This window comes from Eublepharis macularius, chromosome 1 (assembly GCF_028583425.1).
Source record: "Eublepharis macularius isolate TG4126 chromosome 1, MPM_Emac_v1.0, whole genome shotgun sequence".
In the NCBI taxonomy this organism is placed as follows: Eukaryota; Metazoa; Chordata; class Lepidosauria; order Squamata; family Eublepharidae; genus Eublepharis; species Eublepharis macularius.
This window is the reverse complement of record NC_072790.1, coordinates 173966763-173989504: the sequence shown is the minus strand read 5'-3', so window position 1 is coordinate 173989504 and position 22742 is coordinate 173966763. Positions and strand designations below refer to the sequence as shown.

The 22742-nt window shown below is 41.2% G+C and overlaps 1 long non-coding RNA gene across 1 annotated transcript; it reads left to right on the top strand.

Moving 5' to 3' along the window:
* The first annotated feature begins 4709 nt into the window (after window positions 1-4709).
* On the top strand, window positions 4710-10724 carry LOC129339263 (uncharacterized). Its single transcript, XR_008597988.1, has 3 exons — window positions 4710-4919; window positions 6905-7064; window positions 9754-10724. It is a non-coding gene; the product is annotated as an uncharacterized LOC129339263 (long non-coding RNA).
* Window positions 10725-22742: the final 12018 nt, after the last annotated feature.

Here is a 22742-nt window from a genome sequence, read left to right as displayed (position 1 = left end):
GGGGGGGGGGTCAGAAAGTATTAATTCTCCTGTATGCAAATGACATGGTGTTGGGGGCGGGTCCCTAACTTGTATCAGCATATGCAGAATGCTGAACAAACTGGGCAATTTCTATAAAGGCGAGGCCTTAAACATCAACTTACCCAAGACCAAAGTAGTAGTCTTTGGGAAGAGACCTCGACAATTTAAGTGGTCAATAGATGGCAATCCCTTTGAACAATGCTGAACCTTTAAGTATCTTGGAGTGACATTTAGTGAAACCATCTCATGGAAAGCCCAACTGGCCATAACTAAAGCCTCTGTTTTGAAAGACACTGGGGCCATCTTTAAATGTTACATCTCGAAAGGAGGATTTTTAGTTGAAATTGTTCAAGGCCATCCCACAGTTTCTATATGGTGCAGAGATCTGGGGTTGGAATGCATGTCTGACCTTGACCCTGGAAACAATTCAAAATCTCTTTTTAAAGAGAATTCGAGTTTTGCCTTGTGGCACTCCAACAACTTTATCATGGACTGAACTTGGGTTACTTTCTATCAGAGCCTGTTTGCATGTGGCCTTATTTAGATTCTGGAGAAAGCAAAGGAATATTTCCACTACTCCACTCTTAAGGCAAAGCAATGCATTGCTGCATTCAGATGTCATTTGCTCTGCTGGTTCCATCATTATTCCTCGGTGGATGACTTTCAGGGTGTCCTCTTGCCTGGTCTCAATATACGAAAATGAATATTTAAGATAGATGCTGCATTGGACAGAAGTACAACTCTCTCATCCAAATTTTGTCCCTGACTCAAGTTGTTCAAGAGGGACCATGGCAGAGCCTCGTATTTAACCAAAATCCCCCTTCCTTGTCTTACAATGGCTTTATCTTCTCTGAGGTTTCAAACCATGCCCTTAGCCATTCTAGATGGTCGCTACACCCAAATACCAGTTGATGCTCATTTCTGTATTTGTTGAGCTTCAGTCCCCTAAGTCTTTCCCCATTATATTTTGTTCTGCCCTTTGTAAACAGAGCCCAGAAATAAATTTCTTGGGGAAATTTTTAAAAAATATTGATTCTTCTCCCGTGGTGGAAAAATTAACCTCCTTCTTTCCAACCTGGATCTCTACATCTCTTGTAGAACAGCATGATATGTTCTGGCAGCTAAAAACATCAGGGCTCAAGCCATGTTTAATGATTGAGACTCCTTCATCTATATATAACAAAGATGCTTATGTGTTTTAAGTACTTTTTATGTTTTAACATCATAGTTTTATTGTTTGGTGTTTATGTTATTCTTATATGTTTTACTTAGCTTTTTCATGTGATTGTGATGGCCTTTGGCCACATGCAATAAATATTCTGAACTGAACACCTCTTATACATCTCCACATCATTAACCTCCATGTGCTCAATGTAGTTTTCTTGTACAAACATCTGAACCTACCACAGGCCACCAGAATGTAATTTGGAGAGAAATCAACCATTTACCATCATATTTTTGAATTTTCATTGACTTCCCAAAGTAAAAAGCTATGCCTCAAAACATGCATCCAAATTACATCATTTGTGAATTGTTAAATATATGTATCAAACTAGCTTTTAAACAATTAGTTGCTTTCACTCAGTAAATGTTATGGTTGTTTTAAAATTCAGGCTGTTCTGAACTACTACTGCATAGAAGGGTGTCCAAACTTGATTTTAAAAATTCAGGATCTCATATTTTCTTATTTTTATGCATTGTTTTGTTTGTTTAGAGATGGATGAGCTTCTGCTCACCAGGAAATAAGCATAAATGTCCAACTGTGACTTGCTGATAGATTAGCCAAACCAAGGAAAATGAAACCAAAGCTCTTGGAGGACATCAAAGCAGCTGCAGAAGCAAACCAGTCACCCTACTAGCAAAATGCGGGGGTGACTAGCTTTAGTGCATAATGTATAAGAAGAAACATGAGTAGGGGGTGGCCAGGGAAGCTGTGAAAATCATTTCCAGAGAGGGAGATGCAGCTGTTCTAAAGATCTCAAGCTCAATGATTCATGTCAGCTATGTTTGATTTGTCACTCTCCCTCCCCCAAACAACTAAAGCTACAAGGAACAATACTGGCTCTACTCCTTTCAAAGGATAGTCCCCTCCTGAGCAAAGATATATTTGTCTTTAAGTAATAGAATGTTAATGTTCAAAGGCAGAGCTCCCAAAAGCAAGACTACTAATATGCTTTCATAGAAAAGTTCCCAAATCAATCTTTGCTCTCCATGGTACTGAAACACTAGACTTAGGGATGAACACAATCACTCAACTATATTCTCTATGTACCCTTAACTGTACGATATGTTCAGTTTACAACTTTCAGAAGTCAGAGTGTATGAATTCCCGACAATCATGAAGCAGGAAGGTCTGACTGATTTTATCTTTCTGAGCTGTGATTGACTTTAGCTCTGAAATGCATTTCCCAATTTCTTAATATATAACTGTGCATAAATGAATGTAAAACAAGCCAAAGACTTTGATGGCACCTGTAATCAATTTTCCAGAGATTTTTTGAAGAGATCTGTATAATGGCTGGGTTCATGAGAAAAAGCAATTCCTCCAATGAATGGGGGGGAGTGGGATTTTTGCTCATTCCCTTTCTCCAGATGCGTACTCCCACTTTGCCTCCCATACTGTTCGTGAGGAGAGGGAATTCACTGACTCACAGGAGCAAAATTAGTTGACCTAGAAGGCTGCAATGAGATGTGGATGGTGAAGAATCTGCCTCCCTAAAGAGTGACTCTGATTACATGGCTGAGGATCCATGCCAGTATATTTGCATTTGCTTGTTGTCTCCTTCCATTGCTTCTTTCTTTAAAATGGTGTTCTGTCCTAATATGTTTACATCTGTTAGGTTGTTCTGAGACAACTGGTCTCTCACTCACCTTTTTCTGGGGTGGGGTGGGGGGATATCCATATCATTTATCCTTGTATCTGGTGAATTGTTAACAAGTGTGTTCTAGAAAGTGGGTACCAGCATTCCTAACTCCAAAAGTGACAGAATACTAATAGAAAGTATATTAGAGCATTTGGGGGAAACCAAGGGAAGAAAAGCCTCAACACATAAGCATTTAAGTATTTGTGGAGAGCATAAGAACTGAAATCCATGCATGTTCTGATTTTACCTCTGAGATATATTTGTTGAATTACCTCATAAATTTTCAACCCCTTGTTTCACCTAACCTTTCCCTTCCAAAATAAACTATATAGTTATTTTTTAATTTTAAAAATGCCTCTAGTGCCATTTCTTCCATTTAAGGATGAGGGAATGTTATAACCACCTACTTGGCAAGAAGCAAATATAATTTTAATACATAAAGAAGAGAATGACCCTCTAGTACCACAGTCATATAGATCAATTTCATTATTAAATGTTGACTATAAAATTTTTACAACACTCACTGCCAAGAGATCAATAAAATGTATTCCAGAATTAATCCATGAAGATCAAACATGATTTTTTCCAAGACAATATATGAAAGATACTATCAGATGGTTGTGGAATGCAATTGAATATTAAAGGAGAAAATGGCATTTATATTTTTGGATGTAGAGAAAGCTTTTGACAACGTATCTTGGTTGTTTTTAATGAAAGTTCAACAAAATATGAATTGTGGAACAGAATTTTTAAACTGGATGCAAAGTACTTATATAAATCAACAAGCTAGAATCTTAATAAATGGCTCTTTAATGGAAAAAATTGAAATAGCAAAAAGGAACGAGATAATGTTGTCCAATATCACCATTATTGTTTATTTTGGCAATGGAAATATTGGCTATAAAAATTAGGCAACATAACAGGATTTTTGGAATTAAAAAGGTAAAGAAGAATGTAAGATGAAAAGTTATACGGACGATATCATTATATAATAATAACAATAATAATAACATTCAATTTATATACCGCCCTTCAGAACAACTTAACACCCACTCAGAGCTGATGACAAAGTATGTTATTATTATCCCCACAACAATCACCCTCTGAGGTGGGTGGGGCTGAGAGAGCTCCGGAGAGCTGTGACTGACACAAGATCACCAAGGTGGCTTCAAGTGGAGGAGTGGGGAATCAAACCTAGTTCTCCAGATTCGAATCCTGTTGCTCTTAACCACTACACCAAACTAGCAAATAATTACATTTGGAACTTATTCCAGATATGAACTGAATAAAAAGAAGACAAAGATAATGTTATTAGCAGCAACCACAGAAGGAGAAGAAGAGATAGAAAAAATAACAGAATGTGTCATAGCTAAAAAATCAATAAAATATTTGGGAATATATGTAACAGGACAAAATGGTAATCTTTATAAAGACAATTATCAAAAAGTCTGGGCAAATAGCCTTGAAGACTCTAAAAGATGGGAAAGATTGACAATTTCATGGCTAAATACTGAACTATCTTTGCTTTAATTAGATATTCTGAACATGTTGCTCTAATATGTGATTCACTTGCAACTTCTTGTATTTCAGTTTAGTTAGTATGAATGTTTGTGCACTTGCAATACTGTTGTCCTCTAAGTAAGGTAAAAGCATTTTTTTAAAATGTGTAAAAATATATGTATCTCCATTCTTTCAGTGTGAAGTTTGCCATTATTATTGTCTTTTATAGGTAGGGAACTGAGGAATAGAAAAATAATAACTTGCCTAAGGTCATCTCATCAGTCTTTGTCTTACCTGACATTTGTACCTACCTCCTTTAGATCATAGAACATACTTCACCTGGCAGTTCTCCTCTGAAATTCCACAGCAATGAAGAGAATGCCATGGATATGGCCAGGAATATCAGGGAACAGTTGCTGGCCTTGACTAAAATATCATGGAGGATACTTCTGCAAGCCAAAAAGGCCTGTTGTCTCAGTTAAGCATACCTAAATGGGAGTCCAGAGACCCAGAATAAAACAGTCTTGGAAAGGGGTAAGGAACAAAAGTATGATAGAAAAATATGAGCTTTAGTATATTAGAAACAGTATCTCACACATGAATTGATAATATGTGTTGGGGCCAGGTGCAAGAAGCATCTGAGTATGGCAAGAATGTCCAACTAAATATAGAAGTGAAGTGATACTTCAAACATGAGATGTATCAATTGAGGGCCAACAGATATTCATATGTATGAGAAACTTTTAATCATTATTTTAAATTTTTTATTATTATAAAATGTACTAACAAAACATTTATATATTTGAATATATTTTGGTAAAAATAATTTTGTATGGTGTTTGAAGTTTAAAAATAATTAGATAGCAAACAGAGTATGCCCTTATTTAATAATAATAATAATAATAACATTCGATTTATATACCGCCCTTCAGGACAAATTAATGCCCACTCAGAGCGGTTTACAAAGTGTTATTATTACCCCAGAACAATCACCCTGTGAGGTGGGTGGGGCTGAGAGAGCTCCAGAGAACTGTGACTCGCCCAAGGTCACCCAGCTGGCTTTGTGGAGGAGTGGGGAATTAAACCCGGCTCTCCAGATTAGAGTCCCGTTCTCTTAACCACTACACCAAACTGGCTTAGTGGGACAACTAACTATTATTGAAAGATATTTTGAAAAACTGTAAGCATGGGAGTCTTAACTAATTATCAGCTTCTCCTTAGAAGAGGGTTCTTGCTTGTTACTTGCTGATTTGAGGGTAAGACATGATTTCATTAACTCAAGTAATTGCTGTCTAGGAATGTGCGATTCAGGTTTCCGATTCGGGAAAAATACCTGAATTGGACCCAATTTGCAAAGATTCAGGATTTTTGAATCGGCTCCAGCATGCCGGGTCCGTTTCAGAAACCCCGAATCAAAGATTCCTGAAGCGATTAGGATTGCTTTGGGAAGCTTTGGGACAAGTGGTTAAAATGCTCCTTTCTGTGCCTGTGCACAGAGGCATGGAAAGGGGCATTTTAACCCCTGAATCAGCTGCTTGGTGGGAAGTTCCCCACCAGGCACCTGAGTCAAGCCAGTGGGGTTAAAATGCCCCTTTCTGTGCTGCTGTGCAGTGCCACGGAAAGGGGCATTTTAACCCCTGAATCAGCTGCTTGGTGGGGAGTTCCCACCAGGCATCTGAGTCAAGCCACCGGGGTTAAAATTGCATATGTCTGGGTCCCTGGAGTTTCTGGCTCTTTAGCAAGCATTCTAGCAGTGAGTTAATATTGAATCTTTGCTATAATTTAGATTTCTTGAGGATGCTAATTCCCCAATCTAGAAATTTTTATTATTCTTTAATGTGAATTTATTCTCCTTAATCTTTATTTTGGTTTTCATTCTATCTGGATCTTATTGTTCCTTTGAAGCCTGTAGAGACACCAACATACCATCTCCTTCACTCAAAGATCCTTTCTTGTCCAGAGTGGAGGGTTTCTTTCAAGAGTAGAAACTAAACCAGTAGCTCCTTTTTTTTAGGAGTGAGAGGGCAAGGAAAAGAAAGTGATTTCCTTATGTTCATGTTATTTCATGATGGATTTGAGCTCAGATTGGAAAGTGGACCATAGTCATACTGACATATAATTGATCAGAGGCAACAGAGAGAAAGAGATTGGCTGGGTGTGGGTTGGGGCAAGGAGACTGTGCAATCCTAAACAGAGTTACCACAGTCTAATCCAACTGAAATCAATGGCTTAGGCTGGAGTAACTCTGTTTAGGATTGCACTGACAGAATATCTTCTAGGGTGAACCCTGCACAGGCTATGGCAGGACAGTGAATGTAAATCTCTTTGATAATCATCTACTTCCACGTAAAAGTAAAGCAGCAAACCAAATGAATGATCTGCTACACGTACCTATTTAATGCATGGTGTTCTTTTAAAATTACCAGTCATAAAGTGAAATATAGACATTTTTGCCACTATTTTAGAACTTTCAGTTTCTAATCATGAGCCTTTAATTTTTCTTTAAAATATACATTTAGGGATTATTTCAGTTGGTGTCCAATATTCCAGTTACTGCATCAAAAGGAAGAGGAGAACTCTATCGCATGTCACATATTATTGCATTATTGTGATATTACTGATCATTATGACCGCGGAAGTGGAAACTCATTAATTGTAGACATGGCTCTACAACATACGGTATGTAGACGTGGCCATACCAGTGAAGCAACAAGACAGTCAAATGCAAGATCTTACGGTAACAAACAAAATTAAATATTTAACAGTACCACAGAGAGAGAGAGAGAGATGAATACACAAAGAACACTAACTTAAAAGAGAAGAATGGGGGAAATGACTAATAATAAGCCTTGATGTTTCTTTTTTTAATGTTCTGGTACAAAAAAGACTTCATGCAAGAATCCTTCATATTAGACTCAGCTACATTTAGGGGTGATGAGAAACTTTCTAGCTCTCAAGTTCCTAAACAACAAATTCAATTAGTTTCCAATATTTTATTTTGAAGGGGGAGCTCAGCTTGTCTCTAATGTCCCATGATCACCACTGAAGGGAAAATAGGGTCCAGAAATTGATCTCAGACTAGATGTAACTGGAGTTGCATAGTAATCTACCTCTTTATAATATCTTACCAAATCAGATATGATGTCACTGAGGATGTCTGAGTTTCGCCATCCTGATTCTACTTCATTAGTTGCCACTTGTAGGGGCAGAGAAACTTGGAATGTGATGACATCGCATCACATATTTTGTTTTACTGTACTTTATCAGGGAAGAAAGAGCATCCACTAGTTGGACAATTGTTACCAGGTATATTTGTGAAGACACGAGTATGCCATACACAAATTGTGTTAATAAGGTACCGTTGCCAACCTCCAGGCAGGACCTGGAGAACTCATGGAATCACAACTGATCTCCAGGAATGAATATCAATTCCCCTCGAGAAAAGGGCATTTGGAGAGTGGACTCTACTGCATTATACCCTGCTGAGATCCCTCCCTCCCCAAAACCTACCTTCTGCAGGCTCCAGGCTCCCAAATCTCCAGGAATTTCCCAACCTGCAGTTGGCAACCCTAGTATGAGAACTGCTTCCTACATAGATCTGAATTCATGCGGGGGAAGTCAAGCATAAAAGAGAACAGACTTCTGAATCCTGTTCTAAAGAAGAAGATGGAGGTTTGGGTACTACCTTGCAAATGGGCAAAATCAACAGCTGCATAGACACATGCATTCGCTGTGGTGGCCCCCACCTTATGGAAACTTCCCACTCTTCTGGCTTTCCATGAATTATGCAAAACTGAATTATTCTGCAGGGCTTTTTTACACATTTAGGAGGGTTGTGTTGTAAGGAAATGGTTCAAGGAGATGCTTTAGTAAAAGTTTAAGGACTTACTCTTGCTGTAAGTATGCTCCTACTGGGTAGTTTTAGCATTGTTTAATATGTCATGTTAAATTGCTTATGTTTTGTTTCAGCTTTGTATTGGATTTCTGCTTGTTTTCAAATTTTTGCAATCTATAAATTATTGTGGTCTTTATTGACTTACACTGTGTATTGTATTGTTTATTAACTTGCACTGCTTTACTTACACAGTGTGTTAACTTATATTGTGTAATTCACCTTGAGTCTCAGTGAGAAAGGTGGACTATAAATAACATAAATATATTTGTTTTCAAAATTATATTCAGCTACAATACTGTGCATAGATTGCTAAAATTGCTGCAATACTGGTGCACAGTTCCAATACCCACACAAAACCCTTATGCAATGTGAACTTCAGAGAATGGAGGGGAAATGAGGGAGAAAAGAAGAGAAGCAAAGAGAGCAGAGAAAGTTATTGCCCATCTATTTCTGCCTGTGGATGTCATCTGGAGTGTCTTATGAGCATGCAGGAATCTAATTAATGATCCAGTCAGCGTTCAGACCTATGTAAACCCAGAACTAGGTCCTGTGCTGGACATTCATGGCACTTTGAGGTTTTGTTTATTTATTTAATACCTTTATTAGCTGTCTTTACTTTACAGCATTCAATGCAGCTTACAAGAAATATACAACAAATGCAGCTTACAACAAAAATAAAAAGCCCTCAATTTTAAATCACAATTTAAAACTACAAATTAGTATAAGAGCTAATCAAATGCCATCCTGAATAAAACCATTTTCAGCTGCCTCCTAAAGGCTGAAAGTGAGGCGGTTGGGCACATCTTCCATAATTGTGGGGCAGCCTCTGAAAAAGCCCTCTATCCTATACTCCGCAATGAGCTTCTTTGGTTGAAGGAACAGTCAGGACAACCTTTCCTTGTGATCTTAACTCCCAGACAGGAATGTATGGAAGCAGACAGTCCTTCAGATACCCCAAACCATGTAAGGCTTTAAAGGACAAAACCAGCATCTTGAATTGGGCTCAGGAACAGATTTGTAGCCAGTGTAACTGCTGTAGGATTGGGGTCACACATTATGGAATCTAGATTGATTACAGAAGTGTCAACTTTAGGACCAAAATGTATTAAATTACAGGCTGAGATGTATGACATCCCTACTGAGCATCCCTACTGAGCTGTATGACATTCCTAGCTCCCTCATAGGCACTGACCCTAAATCTCCAGCAATTTCCTAAGCTGGAGTTGGTAGTCCTAAAGGCAAAGCAACAGAGTATTGGATTTTTTTAAAAAAAAAACACTTAGGGTTGGATCGTGTCATCCACCAGCAAAATGCACTGATGTTCCATTTCCTCCAACTGTCCTTTCTGACCCTGCGAAAATTTACTCCAGTGTCATGAAATCTACATGGACTAATAGCCACATGAGTCAAAAGAGTATACTAGGGAGGAGAAAGGAAATAAAATTACCCTTTCTGTCTCTTCTGTCATTGCAGCTAGAAAACTGGAGGAAGAGGAACATGGGAAAGATTCACTATACTTGCAGCTGCAGATTGTGAGATCCAATGCTTTGACTGGATCAAAATGCTTCAGATAATAGTCACAGAACTGGCCATACTTGGGATTCGGTTTCGTTTTCTCGGCCATGTCGGACGCTCCTCTCCGCAGGTCCGGGAGGAAGCGCCCGAGCACCCTGACCGGGTGGCTGATCTGTGAAGATTAGCCCCCAGGACTCCAGTGAGGGAGGCAGGGTCCGGAACGCTGCGGGAAGAGCCCCCTGAAAACCAATGCGGGGGTAAATTGCCCGTTTGTTCCTATGGAGGCCGGCAGACGTGCGCGGCGCCTTGAGTGCTGCCGGGCCATGGAAAACGGCAAAGAACAGAACTAGGCAGAAGCCTGTAAGTAAGCGAATCCCTTCTGTTATTACAAGCACACGCGAAGGAGTGGTGGGATCTGAAGCTAAGAAGGCTCGTTCTTCCCCCTCGCTGAGTTTCAGAATTCTGAATACTGAAAGACGTCCCATTTTTAGTTCGGAAAAGAAGATTTAAGTATAAAAAGCTCTCAGCTCTTCTGAGGGAACGTGGAATAAAGTACAAATGGCTATTTCCGGAAGGTATTTGGTTCAGTTTCAAAGATCAAGCTTACAAGATAATATCAGAAGATCAACTAAGGGATTTTGAGGACAAAAATCCAGAATTTCAGCAAGACACCAAGCAAGAAGAAAAGGCGAAGTCTGAAGGGGGTGGAGGAAACGAGCACTGCGGCTGCAGCTGCTCAGAGAGAATTGCGTCCTGGGCCCAGGAGGGGGAGGAAGACTTAATTTGAATTGTAATTTGTATTTGGCAAGGTCAGCCACTCCATCAATATCATACAAAGCTGTAATTTTTTTAATAATGGCAGTATGAAGGGAAAGCATTATGTGCAGTGTAGTGTTGTTATATGTTGCTGTTTTTTTTCTTTCCTTCCCTTGTCCCCTCTCTTTCCCTCTGTATCGTTAGTTAATGTAGTTAATAAAAAGAATAAAAAATCTTAAAAAAAAAAAAGAACTGGCCATACTTGACTGGATCAATCCCTCATTGGGTTTTTCCTTTGTGGCAACCATTCCTAGGTTCATAAACAAGCCATTGCATCTTCATGGCTAAAATATGATCTTGTAAAATTAAATTATGCCTATATAGGGTTGCCAGGTCCAGGTTGGGAAATTCCTGGAGATTTTGGGAGTGGAGCCTGGAAAGAGTGGAGTTTGGGGAGGGGCCTCAGTGGGGTATTGTGCCATAGAGTTTACCCTCCAATGAAGCCATTTTCTCCAGGGGAACTGATCTCTGTGGCCTGGAGATCAGTTGTAATTATGGGAGATCTCCAGCTACCACCTGGAGGCTGGCAACCCTATGTCTATACTTCTGCCTGTTATTCTGCCTGACTTACCTATGTCTTATAAATACATGTGAACAGAGATTTGCTTGCTTATCTCAAGAAGAAAAAAACCCCTCTTAAACAAAGGCTTATCGGACCTTTTTGAATTTAGCAGAACAAGTGGCCGAAGGGTAGAAATTGATATAAATAAAATGGACTCTGCAATAGTCAAGGCAATACAGTAATCTAGTGGTTCCATTAGAAACATTTTTACATGTAACAGCTTAAATGCAGCATGAGATCACATTCATAAGGAGGAGAGCTAATGTAGCATAGTAGTTAGAGCATCAGATTCAAACTGAGGAGATTCCCACTCAACAATCAAGTTCACTGGGTGACATTGAAATAGACAGTCTATCTTTATCTCAGCATACCCATGGATTTGTTGTAAAGATTAAATGAAGGAGAAGGGTATGGCACTCTGAGCTCCTTAAAGGAAAGACAGAGTACAAATGTGACAGACCCAGAACAGAACAGAAGTCCGATTCTAACACAAATTTATCCAAGCTGGTCAGGGGATGGAACATGTCCCCCCCTTACTGGCTTAAACCAGAACTTACGTTATGTTGGGGCAATTTCTGGCAACAGCAAGCAATATCATGCCTGCTTTATCTGCTAGTATAGATTTTGTTTCTATCTACTTCCATGAGCACTTTTAGTATTCCTGTTTGTTGGAAAAGAAGTAATATATATAAAATATATATAAATATATCTAATATATCTAAATATATCTAATTCTCAATGTGGTCCAATCTGTGGATACTTAAATTTGGAGACTGGAGCCATGAATGGACAAGACAGATTGTTCTACAAACCTGAAAAATGCCCCAGCTTTGCAGAAAAATCAGAAATCTAAAAATGACTCCAAAAGATTGAGTTTAAAGCCTCCAAAATAATAGAAGTAGCTTTAAGAAATGAATGCCCCCTGTGGCCATTACTAGAAAAAGAAAATTCCTGAGGTGAAGATATACACCGAAATCACTATTTTAAATCATTACTTTGATTTTCTGGAACAGTAACACAAATCGAAGATGCTTGGGAAAAACAAAACACTCTACACAAAAAAACCATTTTTTTCAAGTTCTGGTGCTTACTAGCCATGCAGCATGAGCATATGTCTTTCTTTGATTCCACTAATTTCCTGAACAATGGCATTTCTCTCTTCCAATCAAATTCTTGCAAGGGAGGAGCACAGAGCACTCCCAGCCAATCCCAAATTGCAGAGAGCAGCCATTCTTCTTCCCCCCTTCTTTGTGGGTTGAAGAATTTTTTCTCCCCTTGGAAAGTAGAGGTCTGTTGAATTTAAACCCTTTGTCCAATTTGCTTGAAACCTGGAGATATCCTGGTGCCATAATGGCCAGTCCATCACTGGATGCAGGAGGCCTGGCAGCAACCACCAGGTGACTTGCTACCGCATGACTTGCCTGAGTCACCTAGATTGCCCCCCCCAAGTCGGAACAAATAGACAGACACCAGGCTGGATCTAAGGACCACTTTATTAACTATATACAATTAAAACAAGCCAAACAGCGGCAAGGACCTAAAGCGGTACAGGTCAAGCCACGGGGTCCCCCATAGACCACCGCCTTGACCTGTCTGGGCAAGCCCCAAAGCCCAGGGGGGGACCCATCCAATGGATGGGGCGGACCCGGCCGGCCAGGCAATTTGGTCACCCCCCTTTAAGCTCCTGAACCCCTCAGCCATATAGCAGTGAGGGGAGGACTTGCAGGCTGGGGTTCCTGAAGGCAGCCTGCCTCTGCATCTGGCAGCCGTCAAAGCAGTACCAGCCCTTTAGGCAGGCCCCTCTTCCCATCAATAGGGAAGCGCCAAGGGTGCTCACCAGCCCGCACCCTACTCCAACTCAAACCAGCCAGGACAATGCTAACAGGCCCCACCCTAGGCCAATCACCTCATCCCAAACATTGGTGCAAGGTAGGCGAAAAAAACCCTTTTCCAAGTGCCAAGATAGAAAAAGGGGAGAAAAAATTCCTACCTGGCCCTAAAATAGCAGCCGGCTAATCCTACACCAACACAGGGAGAGGAGGGTGGGCCAAGCGACTCACAGCACTGAGGCTGGGAAGGGCAGAGCAACCGCTCACGGCTCTTGCTCTGCCCTCCCAGCCATTCCTTATTAGGAAGTGGGGGATGGTGCAGTCTCCATCCTCCGCGGCAGCAATCAACGGCCCCTGGCCCAACTGCGTTGCAGCGGGCCAGGAAAGGGCCGCATTGCCCCCCCCCCAGTCGGAATAAATAGACAGACACCAGGCTGGATCTAAGGGCCACTTTATTAACTATATACAATTAAAACAAGCCAAACAGCGGCAAGGACCTAAAGCGGTACAGGTCAAGCCACGGGGCCCCTATAGACCACCGCCTTGACCTGTCTGGGCGAGCTCCAAAGCCCCGGGTGGGACCCATCCAATGGATGGGGCGGACCCGGCCAGCCAGGCAATTTGGTCACCCCCCTTTAAGCTCCTGAACCCCTCAGCCATATAGCAGTGAGGGGAGGACTTGCAGGCTGGGGTTCCCGAAGGCAGCCTGCCTCTGCATCTGGCAGCCATCAAAGCAGTACCGGCCCTTTAGGCAGGCCCCTCTTCCCATCAATAGGGAAGCGCCAAAGGTGCTCACCGGCCCGCACCCTACTCCAACTCAAACCAGCCAACGCCCGGGCCAAGCCTCTGCTGAGGCCCTAGCGCCCCACTGGTGGCCTAAGGCCAACCCAAGCCCTTGCCACAAATCATTTAGGAAAACCTCATTGCCCACATGGGACAGGTGCACCCCATCACCTCTGTAGAGGTTGGGAAACTCGGCCCTGATCCGGGGGTGAGGCAAATAAATGCCCAACCCCCCCAATCCTTTTTGGATAGCCCTATTGGCCTTCATCCTGGCCCTCTCAATGGCCTGGCGATCCTCCACCTCCCTCCAAACCTGCCGAGGGACCATAGCCGACCACATGATCAGCACCCCCGGCCACCGAAACGCAATAAGGCACATGTCAGACAGCGCCTGGGAGGACAGGGCCTTGCCTTGCAGAAGGCCCAGATCGTTAGCATCCAAATGAATTACAAGGATGGGGTGTGGCTCACCACGCCCCACTCCAAACAACACTGGCAAGAGGCCCGACCACCGAAGGCCCCGCCGGCCCTGCCATTCAATCATAGCCCGGTCACTCAGCTCGAGCTGTGACCCAATGGGTGTTCTCCACGCTTGGTGGGCTGCCCAAAAGACATAGCTGTGCCCACATATCAGGATTCGCTGCCGTCCCATGCGCGACACAGAACCTAAGAGAAAAACCAATCAGTACACTCAGAACTCGGACAACGGACGCACATAAGAATGGTAGGCAGAAGACTGCCATCTACCAACCCTCTGAATAACTTTTTTTTATTATTTAAAATTTTATTGGTGAGTGGAAAAGCAAAAGAAAATTTTCCAAATTTAACACATTATAATCCCATTTTTCCCCTTACTCTGTCCCCCACCCTTTTCCTCCCCCCTCCCTATTGACTTCCAACAGCTTTCCAACCCTTAACCCTTCTTATTACTTAAATCTATTTCATTTATATTTTCCTTCCAACTTTGAATCATAATATCTCTTACTCTAAGCACATTCTTATTCTTTTACATAAACTCTATCAAACATACTATCAATACAGTATATCTCATATCAATATAACATAACAATATAGTATAATATATAGCAGGGATCACACTATCTCTTACTTTAAACTTATTCTATTTCTTTTCTTTTAGGCATATACTCCATCAAATACACTATCAATATAGTATATATTATAGTAATGTATCACATATATATTGTATGCTATGCCACCAATGTAGCACAGCACACAACACCATATAGCACATCCACACAATATGTTATAATGTAAAGTCTGATCCACTAACCCGTTATTTTATGTTATATATCATACATAGTATACCTCATTGAGATATCTATTTACCCCTTCTCATTATCTCATATATTCAATGTACGATTCCCTTAAATATTATATTAGTTTAGATTATAATTACATTCCCCCTAAATGGTAAGATCCCTTCTCTCTTCTCATTGCTACATTGTTTTTTTTAAAAATTTCAAACTGCCACAGTTCTCCTTTTACATCCCACTTTTTTTCCAAAAAATGTTTCAATTTCCCCCAATCAACAATATATTGTCCTAGGTCAAGATCTTTAAGTTTCCTTGTCATTTTGTCCATTTCTGCCATGTACAGCAATTTGTAAATCCAGTCTTCTACAGTTGGTATTTCTTGTGTCTTCCATTTCTGCGCATACAAAAGTCTTGCCGCTGCTGTCATATAAAATAACAATGTTCTATGCTGCATTGGAACTGCCTCCATTCCCAAGTTCAGTAGCAACAATTCTGGGTTCTTGTTTATTTGTATTTGTAAAATCTCATTTATTGCTTCAATTATTTCTCCCCAGTACTGTTTAGCTACTTCACATGTCCACCACATATGATAAAATGATCCTTCATGCTTTTTACATTTCCAGCATTTGTCTGACATATTAGTATTTCCTAGCGCAATTTTCTTTGGTGTTAAATACCATCTGTAAATCATTTTGTACACATTCTCTTTAATGTTCGTACAAGTTGAAATCTTCACTGTATTTTTCCATAGGTACTCCCATGCCTCCATTGTTATTTCTTTATGAAAGTTTATTGCCCACTTCACCATCTGGACTTTTACTGTTTCGTCCACCATGAACCATTTTAAAAGTAATTTGTAAATCTTGGATATTTCTTTCTTGCCTTCTTGTAGTATCACTTCCTCTAGCTCCGAATTTTCCAATCTTATTCCTCCTCTCTGGCAGTCCGCATTATAAAGGTCTCTGATCTGTCTGTACTGGAACCATCCATAACAAGGAGACAATTCTTCTGTCTTTATTCTCAGCTTTGAATGTTGTATTTGTGTAATCTCCTTGTAGGTTAGACATTTCTGTTCGTTATTGACAGTTCTCGGATCTATTACTTCATACGGAACCACCCATGAAGGGATTCCATCTTCCATATACAACTTGTATTTCTTCCAGACCGTGAAGAGGCTTCTCCGAATATAGTGATGCAAAAACATAGAGTCCGCTTTTACTTTGTCCTACCACATGTATGCATGCCATCCAAATATTTTTTTTATGTCCCTCCAGGGCCAGCAACTTACGTTTTTTTAACGTTATCCAGTCTTTCAACCATACAAGACATACTGCCTCATGGTACAGTCTTATGTTGGGCAGTTGCAAGCCACCTCTTTCCTTTGCATCTTGTAAAACCTTCATTTTCACTCGTGGTTTCTTGCCTGCCCACACAAAATCTGAGATTTTCCTTTGCCATTTATCAAATTGTTTGGAGTCTCGGATAATTGGTATAGTTTGCAACAAGAACATCACACGTGGTAAGACGTTCATTTTTACTGCTGCAATTCTTCCCAGCCATGATAAATTCAGTTTGTTCCATTTTATTAAGTCTCTCTCTATTTTTATCCACAGTTTCTCATAATTGTTTTTGAACAAATCTATATTTTTCACAGTCAGCTCAATGCCAAGATATTTTACTTTATTAGTCACCTCACAGTCTGTTATCTCCGTTAGCTCTTGCTGCTTCTGTTTAGTCATATTCTTACATAAAATCTTTGATTTCTTTTTGTTCACGTAAAATCCAGCCAAATCTCCAAACTCTTTTATTTTCTCTATTACCTTTGGCATATTTTCAATTGGATCCTCTACTATTAACATTATGTCATCCGCAAAAGCTCTGACCTTGTAAGAAAACTCTTTTATTTTCATACCTCGGATTGTGTCATCTTCACATATTTGAATCAGCAATATTTCCAAAATCAAAATAAACAACAATGGAGACAGCGGGCATCCCTGTGTAGTTCCTTTGCTGATTTTCAATTTTTTTGTCAAATCCTCATTCACTATGATTGCTGCACTCTGGTCTCTATAAATTTCCTTGACCGCTTGTATGAACTTTTCTCCCATTTGCAGCTTTTCCATGGTAGCAAACATAAAATCCCAGTTCAGATTGTCAAATGCTTTTTCCGCGTCTACGAAGAAAAAACCAACCTCTCTGTCACAGTGCTTGTCATAGTATTCAATAGCGTTTATTACTGTCCTCAAATTGTCTTTAATTTGTCTGTTGGGTAAAAATCCCGCCTGTTCTTCAGCAATGAATTCCGACATCCATCCTTTCAACCTCTCTGCCAACACCTTTGCAAATATTTTATAGTCATTATTCAACAACGAAATTGGTCTGTAATTTTTAACGTTGGTCAAATCCTGACCTTCCTTCGGTATCAGCGATATATTGGCTTCGTTCCATGAGTCAGGAATCCTTTGATCTTGCATCGCTCCATTCATTGCCTCTTTCAGGAATGGCGCCAGTTCATTAGCCATCACTTTATAAAACTTTGCCATTAGTCCATCTAGTCCTGGCGCCTTTCCTATCTTCGTTGACTGTATAGCTTCTTTTATTTCTTCTTCCATCACTTCCTTATTTAATTTCTCTTTCCATTTTTCAGGAATTGTCGGAATTTTCATCTTCTCTAGGTATTCCGCTATTAAATCTTTACTCACTTCTTTTTTTTGGTACAATTTTGCATAACACTTAAAAAAGGCTCTACTAATAGCCGCTTGATCCATAAGCACCTTATCATCTTCTAGAATTTTACTTATGATTTTCTTCTCCTTCCTTTTTTTTAGTTGCCACACCCAATATTTCCCAGGTTTATTTGCACCTTCAAACGACCTCTGATTCATCCTCTTTAAATTCCACTCTAATTCTTTATTGTCCATTGCTGTCAATTGTTCCTGCAGAATTTTAATATCCTGATATGTCTTTTTTTCCCCCGGTCTTTTCTTAAGTTGTATCTCTTTGGCTTTTATTTTATCCAAAATTTCCGATCTCTTTTCCTCCTTTTTCCTCCTAGCTCTTGCATTCAGGTCTATTAATATGCCTCTTATCACTGCTTTATATGTGTCCCATACTTTATTGGTCGGCACTTCTTTGTTCAGGTTATATTGTATGGAAAATTTGGTCTCCCTTCGCAGCAACGCAATATTTTCTTCTATTTGTAACAACTCCTCATTTATTCTCCATCCTTTTCTTTTATTATTTTTCCCAAATCTCCACATAATTGGGTTATGATCTGAGCCTACCTTTGGCATTATCTCCACCTCTCTAGTCCATAATGTCAGTTCTTTAGAGGCCCAGATCATATCTATTCTTGATAATGTTAAATGTCTTGCAGAGTAAAATGTATATTGTCTATTCTTAGGGTATTGTCTCCTCCACACATCTTCTAAACTTTCTTGTTCCTTAAGCATAAAAAACGCCTTTGGTAATAGTCCTCTTTTTTGTGAGCAACTTTAGACTGCTTGTCCTCATCCAGGTTTGTAATTCCATTGAAGTCACCCGCCAAGATTATGTGATCATAGGTCAATTCATCGAATTGTTTCTCTAAGTCCTTAAAAAAATTTTCTTTTGCACTGTTAGGTGCATAGATCCCGATCATCAATATTTTCTTAGAATTCCAAATAATTTCCACTGCTAAATATCTGGCTTCTGCATCTTTTAAAACTAGTCTGGGCTGCAATTCTTCTTTTATGTACAGTACAACTCCCCTCTTTTTCTTTTTAGAGGCGGCAACAAATTCTTTTCCCAACTTAACAAATTTCAAATATTTTTCATCCTGCTTTCTAATATGTGTCTCTTGCAGACAAACTATATTGCATTTTTGTTTTGCTAGCCAGTGGAAAGTAGCTTTGCGTTTACAAGGTGAATTTAGTCCATTAACATTCCAAGATATAACTTTACATTCCATGATCACTTTCTTATAGTTTTTGGTAAGTCTTTTTCATTTTCCCTAATAAAAGTCTCCATCTCATGGCCAGATCTGATGCTCTTTCCAACTCCACCAAACTCAAATGTCAGTCCTTCTGGTATTTCCCATCTATATCTGATTTTCAGCTCCTTTAACATCTGAACCAGTTCTCTATACTTCTTCCGCTCTAACAGCACCGATCTGGGCAACTCTTTCATGATTCTCACCACTTTTCCATTGACTTCTAATGGATCTTGAAATTGTTTGCTCACAATTAATTCTCTTGTGCTTCTAGTCATAAATTGGACAATCATATCCCTTGGTAACTTCCTCTGAGCTGCAAATCTGGAATTGATTCTGTACACCACGTCCAAGAAAGCTGCAATTTCTTCCTCTTCTTTCCCCAGGTATTCTGCCAAAATTTCTGTAATCTGTTCTTGGGCTGATTTTCCCTCTACTTCTGGGACTGAACGAAATCTGAGTTGTTTTTCCATCTGTTTACTTTCTGCAACGGCCATTCTGTCTCTCATCCCTCTCATTTCAGTCTTTTGCACTTCTGTTAAAGTTTCCACCGTTTCCTCTACTGCGTTAACTCTCTGCTGTGTAGCTTGTAGGTCATTTTGTATTTTATCCATACCTTTTGTCAGTTCTGCCATCTCCAATTTAAGCGTCTCTTTAAAGTCTTTTAATTCTTTCGCCATCTCTAGCATCATATCCTTAAGCTCTTTATTTCCCTCTGAAAATTTTTTGTCCAAATTTTCCATCGTAGTTTGCCACTCTTTCTTCGACATCGTGGGGCTAGCTCTGCTTCGCTCCCACGAGTCTGCCCTTTTCCTTAAATCTGTGATGCTACTTTTTTACTATCTTTTATTTTTAAAAGTCCAATTGCAGTTTATTTTTCTCAAGCGCTGTTTTAAACTGTCCAAAATGTCGGGCGTTTTTTCTCTATGGTTTTGTACTGAAGCGCTCGCCCTTACCTTCTTTAAAGATGGCCTACTTCCTTTTTCATTGAAGTCGCCAGTTGCCCTCTTTCAAAATGGCGTTGCCCTACTTCCAGCATTTTCAGCGTACTTCTCTTCTGTCTCTTTATGATTCTGATGCACTTCCTGTTCCTCTCCGTTGCACAGCAGTTCTCGCGATTTTTAAACTTTCTCACAGTCTACTATCTCTTCCCCGCCACAGGTATGTAAACAATAATCCAATTTCCGTGCTAGCTTCTCCTTACAAATTTACTTTTTCAAATTTTTTCTTGCCGGAATCTTCCCCCTTATATAACTAGTCTGTTGCAGTTCTTAAATCCGCTTTTGCCTCTTATTTCTTTTTAAAATCTGTCCCATACTGAGAGATAGCGATCTTTACCTCCTTTAGCGTTTTTCTTGGGTTGTAGTTGCTGCTTCTATTATCTGATCGAATCCAGCCCCTTTGCTGTTTTGCTGAAGCTTGGGCATGTAGGTCTTATGCCAAAATTTGACTCCAGAGCCACTGCAGAGATCTTGGCAACCTTTCTTCAGGTGGGACCTCAAGGGTGGGAGTTCATTGTGTAGAACCCCCCCTCACCCGAGATCAATGCGCCCTCAGGTTCTCGAGCATTCTCACCTGTTCTCCGCCTGAGAACAGGTGGCTGCGGGCAATTTGCACCCCTCCAGCCTTCAAGACAGCGGCACGGACAGCTCAGCTCTTAGAGCTGTGTTAGACCTTCATGGATCCCAAACCGGAAGTCCAACCCTCTGAATAACTTGACCAGAGAACCTCATCGCCGCTGCTGTGGACGCTGCCCCAATTCGAAAGGAGTGCGTGCCAAAACTTACCCCTTGTAAGCCCATCCCAGCTAGTGCCTTTTTAGTCACGGCCCAAAATTGGTAGCGGGTCAATGGGGAACCATTCTGGTGCCGAAAAAGGCAACTCTGCTACTCACCCCGCACCTGCCAATACCTCCTCAAGGCCCTCACCGGACACACCTCCAGGTCAGTGCAAGGGTCCAGCCAAATACTCGTCCCCTTTTTCCTCTGGTCCGTCTTAGACCAATGAATCGTCAAAGAAACTGCATCCCCTATAAATTGAAGGTCACTTACCATAAGGGCAGGACCAGACTTATCCATGGCCGATGCCACAACTAGCTCACTGACCCTCAGGGCTCCAAAAAAGGCAATTAAAGCAGCTGCATGAAAAAGCCAATCTTCATATCCCGACTCGCAGATTGCTTTCCAAACAGCACCCAAGCCTTTGAGCACAGCAGGCGAGATAGGTTCGTGCGGGTCCACGCGAACCATGGTCTCCCTGGACCAGCCCTCAAGCATCTTCTGTACCCGGAAATCACCCGTGGCCTCAGGAAATCCCTGGGCCTTACTAACAAAGGCCAAGGCTGCAAGTTGCCCTCTAATGGACTTAACAGCCAATCCCCAGCCCTTCTGCCTAACACAAAACTGAATAACATGCTCAAGAGGGATGGGCCAAATACAGCCAATGCCAGCTTCCCGCCTAAACTCTTCCAACTGGCCTACTGCTCTCCAATACGCTCTCCATGTACTGGGCGTGATGGCAAGCTGGATGGCACGACACGCTTCGGCCTCCCAAGCCGCCATAGTTCTGGGGGCATCACTGTTGGTTGCAGATCGGCCTCCGGAGCAAGCTGCCAGAAACGCTCCATCTGTTGGCGAGACAAAGTGTCTGCCACACCATTGTTAATCCTGGGAACGTGTCTGACCTTAAACAAAATATTGCACCGAAGGCACCGCAATGTAAACGCCCTCACCAACCTCATGACCCTAGGAGATCTGGAAGTCAAGGAGTTAACCACATGTACCACTGCCTGATTGTCACACCAAAAGTGGACAGAGTGGTTGGCCAACTCCTCGCCCCAAAGGTGGACCGCCACCAAGATGGGAAAAAGCTCCAGAAAAGTAAGGTCCCTAACTAAGTCTGAGGCTAGCCAATCAGGCGGCCACTGCTCCTCACACCAATGCTTCCGGAAGTAGGCTCCGAAATCGGTGGACCCTGAGGCATCCAATGTGACTTGCAACTCGGCCTCAAGCAACAACTCATTCCGCCAAAGGGTAACACCATTAAACCCATTAACAAATTTGGCCCAAACCTCAAGATCTGCACGCATACCCCTTGTCACCCTGACACGGTGATGGGGTGCACGCAAAGGGACCATAGCGTTGCACAACCAACGCAGGAAAGCCCTACCCAGGGCTACAGCCTTACAGGCAAAATTGAGATGCCCTACAAGCTGCTGTAATTCCACCAAGGACGCCTTACACTTGTCCCTAAAATCCTGCAGACGATCTCTAAGGTCATTAACCTTATCTAAAGGCAATCTCATAGATTGCTGGACCGTGTCTAACTCGATTCCCAAAAAGGTAAGCACAGTAGAGGGCCCTTCCGTCTTTTCGTGAGCTAGAGGGACCCCCAACTCCTCAGCCAGCTCGATGAAGGTGTGCAAAAGCCTGGCACACTCCAATGACTCCGCCCGCCCAACAAACAGGAAATAATCTAAATAGTGGGCGGAGTCACAACTACCTGTACGTCGCCTCAACTCCCACTCCAGAAATGAGCTGAAATGCTCAAAGGCCTCACAAGAAACAGAGCAGCCCATCGGTAGAGCACGGTCCATATATTTGCCTTCAAAGGCAAACCCTAAAAGCTCAAAATCCCCAGGGTGGACAGGAAGAAGGCAAAACACAGACTTAATATTGCATTTTGCCATCTCCGCCCCCACCCCGCACCTACGC